The sequence below is a fragment of the Oncorhynchus kisutch genome, unplaced genomic scaffold (genome assembly GCF_002021735.2).
Source record: "Oncorhynchus kisutch isolate 150728-3 unplaced genomic scaffold, Okis_V2 scaffold1613, whole genome shotgun sequence".
NCBI lineage: Eukaryota > Metazoa > Chordata > Actinopteri > Salmoniformes > Salmonidae > Oncorhynchus > Oncorhynchus kisutch.
This window is the reverse complement of record NW_022263558.1, coordinates 2,004-9,036: the sequence shown is the minus strand read 5'-3', so window position 1 is coordinate 9,036 and position 7,033 is coordinate 2,004. Positions and strand designations below refer to the sequence as shown.

The following is a 7,033-nucleotide window of genomic DNA, read 5'->3' as shown; positions in this document are numbered from 1 at the left end:
CTATCAAATGTCATTTAAAACTGTATAAAACAATAACTAATTCACCGTTTGTGATATGGTGATATGGTAACTAGTTAGCAGGCCTAACAATAACGCCAGCTAACGTTACCTAGCTACGGTTATGGCACTGCAGTTAGCTAGCAGGCCAAAATGCTAACTTCCTCGTGCAGCAGAATTCATGTATCCCAAAAGAAAGCGAAACAAATTCAATGGAAAACGTACCTTTCTCTCTCCTGTCTTGACGTTTTTGTCTCGTCTTATAACACGTTTTTTTCTTTTGCGACAATCTACTAGACTATATACTAGACATTTATAGAATAAATCATGTTTCTGTGATTTCAATAGATCTGTAACAAACGGTGAATTAGTTATTGTTTTATACAGTTTTAAATGACATTTGATAGATTTTTATGTATTTCTATCTAGTCAACTGGAAATTCTACTCAAAACAGAGGTTGTAAAAGTATGCTAGACATTTATAGAGTAAACCATATCTATTTTCATGTGACAATCAATGAATTAGTTATTGATTTTTGCCATTTTAAAAGGCTTTTGGCGAATGAATGAATATAAAACGAACTTTACATCGGTCTGCCTACTCATTTAATAAAAATAAAAAAAACTTTATTTAACAAGGCAAGTCATTTACAAACACATGTTAAATTACAATGACGGCCTACCAGGGAACAGTGGGTTAACTGCATTGTTCAGAGAGAGAGATTTTTACCGTGTCATTTCGAAGATTCGACACAGCAACATTTCGGTTACTTGCCCCGCTCTTACGCTAATAACTAGGCTACCTGTGATGCTGTGGTAGGTATCACGCAGTGAGAGCTATTGTGAACAAGCCATTGCAGTTATGACATTGATAAAATAATGGCCATGTTTCAAGTGTGTGCCGACGGAATATTTTTGGTATTTATTAGGATCCCCGTTAAATGCTGCAAAAGTATCAGAATTGTTCACTTCTCTCATTGACTTGTCAAACCCAGGCGTGGTCTGCTTCAGAAGCGTTCTCTGAAGTCTCGCGTTGTTACGTCTCTGGGTTTAGAAACTGGTAGTGGGGAAACAGGAAGTTCCGCGCAGGCGCGCATCATTCTTCGCAATCAAGGAAACGCCAGAATTGTGCAGTCAAGACGACAACTTCTGTGTGTCCGTTTCAAATGTATTACTACTGGTATGTAATAGCACGTTATAATATCGAAAGAACATGTCATAACATGCTAGGTAACAACTACGTCAAGGTATTATCACGTTTGATAAAGGTTTTATGTGCTATGTTTTGTGTCAAACCGTGTGAGTGAACGTGATAAATTGTCACATAGAGACTTTAGGTTAGTCCGAGGGGATGTATATAATTTCGTCAAGGTAATTTTTATTTATGATCAATTTATTTGAGATTTCTGGGTTCGTTTAACATGTCGTTTTTGGTTTTGTGTAAAATTCACGAGATGGTAAAATAGCGGTTTCCACTCGGTCTGCATCAACACACTTCAGTTCAGGCAGTGAGGGTGCAGCAGAGAGACACTTTTACGGTTTCACCACTGTTTTGGAGCTAAATGTAATGATTATCAGTTTTTTTACATGTGTACTAATATTCAGACATATCAAGTTATCTTTATCTATAAATGTTACTATGGTGTGAACGGAAATACTATTGGTTTTTGATTGGAATAATACAGTGACAAGGTTATTCAGGAAAGTAGTACATCGTGCTGCCTACAACATACTGCACCCTTGCACTGCATTTGTTTTGGTCATTTATGTGAATTCAGGATATCTACTATAGATTAAGTGCTTTTAGAGTTGTGTAGCCTAATTTAAAGTGTATGCTTTGTCTAATGTGAATGAATGTATGTTTTGTTGTCAATGCTTAGCTACCAGATCTATTGAAATGAGATCAGTGCTTGACTTGGACAGGAGCTCATCAGAGCTGAGTACCATCACCTCAAATGTCTACTGTTTGATCTCATGTTCCTCTTATAGAATATTAGCTCAACAGTATTGTTGAGCTCCTGCACCTAAATATAAACACTATTTTTAGAGAATTAAGAAAGTGCCAGAACTGTCAAGACTAACTTTTGTATCTGTTTCTCTTTATTACTACTGGCCGACTCAGATTAGTCTGAGGCCGGTAACATCAACAGTGAGAACAGACCCAGCCTGCCTCTCTCCTTCCACACCGAGTTCAAACTTACAGTCACTGTGTCCTGATTGTGACAGTGGAGCCCAGTTTGCACTGCAGGATCCAGAGATGGCATCAGTGAAGCTGGAAGACTGCAGTCAAACACTGGCGCTGAATGTCAACATTAAAGATGAAGAAGAGGAGGAGAAGATAGAGACATCTTTTTCTCATGGTAAGAGCAGGTTGTAAGTTTGTTGTTCATTCCAACTTCCCACTGTGTCTGAAAAGTTGCTGTAGAACTGTTTCATTGAGAAGGTAGATGTTAATTCATGCTACTGAAACTTGCATGGTTTGACACCAGTATTGCCAGCATTTGTTTTATTCACTGGGTTATCTGGAGTGATCAGAGAGTAGACTAAAGAAGTGAAGGAGACAAACTGCCAGTGTTTTATAGTTATATGAAGTGAGTCTGTGTAGTTACTAACTCTTGTGATAGTGAGTAGAGGATGACACGCCCCTTTTTAGCTTTCATCTCTTACCCAGTTTTAGAATAGTTGTATTCCCCTGTGTTGTACAGCCTATTGATATGAATACATACACTGCTCAAAAAAATAAAGGGAACACTAAAATAACACATCCTAGATCTGAATGAATGAAATATTTTTATTAAATACTTTTTTCTTTACATAGTTGAATGTGCTGACAACAAAATCACACAAAAATTATCAATGGAAATCAAATTTATCAACCCATGGCGGTCTGGATTTGAAGTCACACTCAAAATTAAAGTGGAAAACCACACTACAGGCTGATCCAACTTTGATGTAATGTCCTTAAAACAAGTCCAAATGAGGCTCCGTAGTGTGTGTGGCCTCCACGTGCCTGTATGACCTCCCTACAACGCCTGGGCATGCTCCTGATGAGGTGGCGGATGGTCTCCTGAGGGATCTCCTCCTCCTTGTCAATCAGTGTTGCTTCCTAAGTGGACAGTTTGATTTCACAGAAGTGTGATTGACTTGGAGTTACATTGTGTTGTTTAAGTGTTCCCTTTATTTTTTTTGAGCCGTGTATGTCACCCGGTACAAACAGAAGAGGACTGGCCACCCCTTTGAGCCTAGTTCCTCTCTACGTTTCTTCCTAGGTTCCTGCTTTCTGGGGAGTTTTTCGTGGCCACTGTGCTTTTTATATCTACATTGCTTGCTCTTTGGGGATTGAGGCTGGGTTTCCGTTAAGCACTTTGTGATAACTGCTGATGTAATAATGGCTACATAAAATACATATTATTGACATGTATATCACATCAACTGACTGGTTCTTCTGATGTTGTTCACACAGGAGACAATGTTGAGACATTCTCTACATCCAGAGAGCAACAGCAGCAGGAAGATCACAGAGCTAAGAGGTCTCACCACTGCCCACATTGTGAGGAGCTTTTCCCAATTTTATCAAAGCTAAAAATACACTTGAAAATACACACAGGAGAGAATCTGTATCCCTGCTCTGACTGTGGGAAGAGATTCACAACAGCAGGGTCTCTGACAGTTCATCGGAGATTGCACACTGGAGAGAAGCCGTACTCCTGCTCTGACTGTGTAAAATGCTTCACAACATCTGCTCATCTAGAAGTTCATCAGAGAACACACACAGGAGAGAAGCCTTACTCCTGCTCTGACTGTGGAACGAGTTTCTCTCTACTGTGCAACTTAAAAACACATGAACATATACATACAGGAGTGAAGCCTTATTCCTGCTCGGACTGTGGAAAGAGTTTCTCTCTACTGTGCAACTTAAAAACACATAAACGTAGACATACAGGACTGAAGCCATACCGCTGCTCTGAATGTGTAAAATGCTTCACAACATCAACTGAGCTAAAAGTACACCAGAGAACACACACAGGAGAGAAGCCTTACTCCTGCTTTGACTGTGGGGTGAGGTTCTCCCAACAGTGCACCTTAAAACAACATGAACGTATACACACGGGAGAGAAGCCTTACTCCTGCTCTGACTGTGGAAGGATTTTCTCTCAACCGGGCCCCTTAAAAAGACATGAACGTATGCATACAGGAGTGTAGACTTAATCCAGCTCTGACTGATTACAATGCTTCAAAACATCAGGTCAGCTAGAAGTTCATCAGAGAACAGACACAGGATAGAATCCTTACTTCTGCTCTTAATGTGGCAAGAGTAACTCAAGTGAAAGTCACCAAGTAGAATACTACTTGAGTAAAAGTTTTTGGTTGTAAATATACTTAAGTATTAAAACTAAAAGTATGAATCATTTCAATTTTCTTAAACGTATGATCTCTGTAATTGCAAACAAAGGTTTCTATAACAAATATTAAGTTCTGCTTTTCTGATGTATCAAAAAGTTATGTCATGCAATAAAATGCAAATTAATTACTTAAAAATCATACAATGTGATTTTCTGGATTTTTGTTTTAGATTCCGTCTCTCACAGTTGAAGTGTACCTATGATAAAAAATACAGATCTCTACATGCTTTCTATGTAGGAAACACTGCTGATTTTGCAGGTTATCAAATACTTGTTCTCCCCACTGTATGTCTGTTACGTTTTTGGCGGGTCAATTGAGGAAGACATCCTCTTCTGGAAACCAGAACAACAGGATATCTTCAAAAAGTACTGGACAGTTTTGTGACATCAAATGGACTTAGGTGGTCAAGATGTGTTGGTATCTGTACTGATGGCGCGAAAGCCTTGACAGGGAGACATAGTGGAGTGGTAACGCTCGTGCAACCTGTTGCTCCCGACACTACTTGGGTACACTGCAGCATCCACCGAGAGGCTCTTGCTGCCAAGGGAATGCCTGACAGCTTGAAAGATGTTTTGGGCACTACAGTGAAAATTGGGAACTTTGTTAACATGAACAACACACAGGTCTTTTCATCATTGTATGATTTTTTTGTGTGCAAATGAACTCAAGCTTACGGAAAATGTTGAATGTGATCTAGCGAAGCTCCTGAGTTAGTTTGGTGTGCAAATACGCAGGTACTTTCCTGAAACGGATGACACAAACTAGATTTGTTATCCTTTTCATTCCCTGCCTCCAGTCCACTTACCAATATCTGAACAAAAGAGCCTCATCAAAATTGCAACATGCGGTTCTGTGAAAATGTAATTGAATCAGAACCTACTGCCAAATTTCTGGATTGGGCTACGCTCAAGAGTATCCTGCCTTGGCAAATCGCGCTGTTAAGACACTGATGCCCTTTGGAACCACATTCTCGGCCCTCACTAGCATGAAAACTAAATACAGGCACAGACTGTGTGAAAAAGGATTTAAGACAGAGAGTCTCTCCAATAAAACCCAACATTGCAGAGTTATGTGCATCCTTTCAAGCACACCCTTCTCATTAACCTGTGGTGAGTTATTCACCATTTTCAATGAGCAAGTAAGGTTTTATATGTAAAATTGCTAAATAAAGAGCCAAATGGATTATTATGATTATTTGTGCCCTAGTCCTATAGCCAGGCTCGTGTGAAGTGATAAACTCACACTCATTCTTATGTTTAATAAATGTATCATATAGTGTGTGTATGTGTGTGACAGGCTTACAATATTTGAGAGCGCGCTGACCCTGTTGCTAGAGGGGGTACGCAGCTGGAGGTTGAATGTTTGAAGGGTTACGGAACTATAAACGGTTTGGGAACCGCTGGTCTAGATAATCCCATTTCCTGCTGTGTCATGCTGATGGGAAGACTAGGCTATGGAGAAAACCATGAGTACATGCATCAATGCCGTGTGTCAGCATTGCAGGCTGGCAGTGATGGTGTGGGGTGTGTTTTCATGGTACACATTGGGCCCCTTGATAATTGTGGAGCAATGTATTAATACCACAGGATGGCTAAACATTTCCAATCAGGTCCATCCCTTTATGGCAGCAATGTATCCAGCTGCAAATTAATGTTTTCTGCAGGATTATGCCCCAAGGCTTGTCCAGGAATGGTTCCATGGGACCCATGACAGGCAATTCAGTTTACTGCAGTGGCCTGCCAAGTCACTAGATCTCAATCCAATTGTGCATCTGTGGGAGGAGATGGAACGAGCTATTCAGAGTAGACGTCCACTCCCAGCCAACCAGACACAACTGTGGGAAGCATTGGAGTCATCATGGCCCAGCATCCCTGTGGGTTTCTTTCCACACCATGTGGAGTCCATGGCCTGACGAATTGAGGCTGTTCTGAGGACAAAGGGGATTGCAACTCAATATTAGGATGGTGTTCCTAATGTTTTGAATACTCGGTGCCAAAGAATTATTCAGACCCCTGGACTTTTTCCACATTTTGTTACAAAAATTCCTCAATCTACACACAAAGCCCATAATGACAAATTGAAAACAGTTTTTGATTTTTTGGGGGCAAATAATAAATAAGTATTCATACCATTTACTATGGAGACTCAATTGTTCTCAGGTGCATGCTGTTTCCATTAAGTATCCTTGTGATGTTTCAACAACTTGATTGGAGTCCACTTGGTAAATTCAATTCAAACAGGCACACACCAGTCTATATAAGGTCCCACAGTTGACAGTGCATGTCAGAGCATAGTGAAGCATGGTGGTGACAGCATCATGCTGTGGGTATGTTTTTCAACGGCAGGGACTGGGAGACTAGTCAGGATCGAGGGAAAAGTTGAACGGAGCAAAGTACAGAGAGATCCTTGATGAAAACCTGCTCCACAGTTCTTAGAACCTCACACTGGTCCACTTTCCAACAGGTCAATGACCCTAAGCACACAGCTAAGACAATGTTTGCAAAAAAAACTGTTTTTACATTGTAATTTTGGGGTGTTTTGTGTAGATTGATGTCATGGGAATTTTACAATTCCTATATGTGTTCATTAACCAATTCAATTAAAATCACTGTCGGTTTCTAAGAATTTGTAA

The 7,033-nt window shown here is 40.1% G+C and overlaps 1 long non-coding RNA gene across 1 annotated transcript; it reads left to right on the top strand.

Annotated features, from left to right (window-relative positions):
- Positions 1–715: 715 nt before the first annotated feature.
- Positions 716–6,356, top strand: LOC116366899 (uncharacterized). The gene is made up of 3 exons (XR_004208326.1): positions 716–1,177; positions 2,120–2,357; positions 3,461–6,356. It is a non-coding gene; the product is annotated as an uncharacterized LOC116366899 (long non-coding RNA).
- The last annotated feature ends 677 nt before the right edge of the window (positions 6,357–7,033 follow it).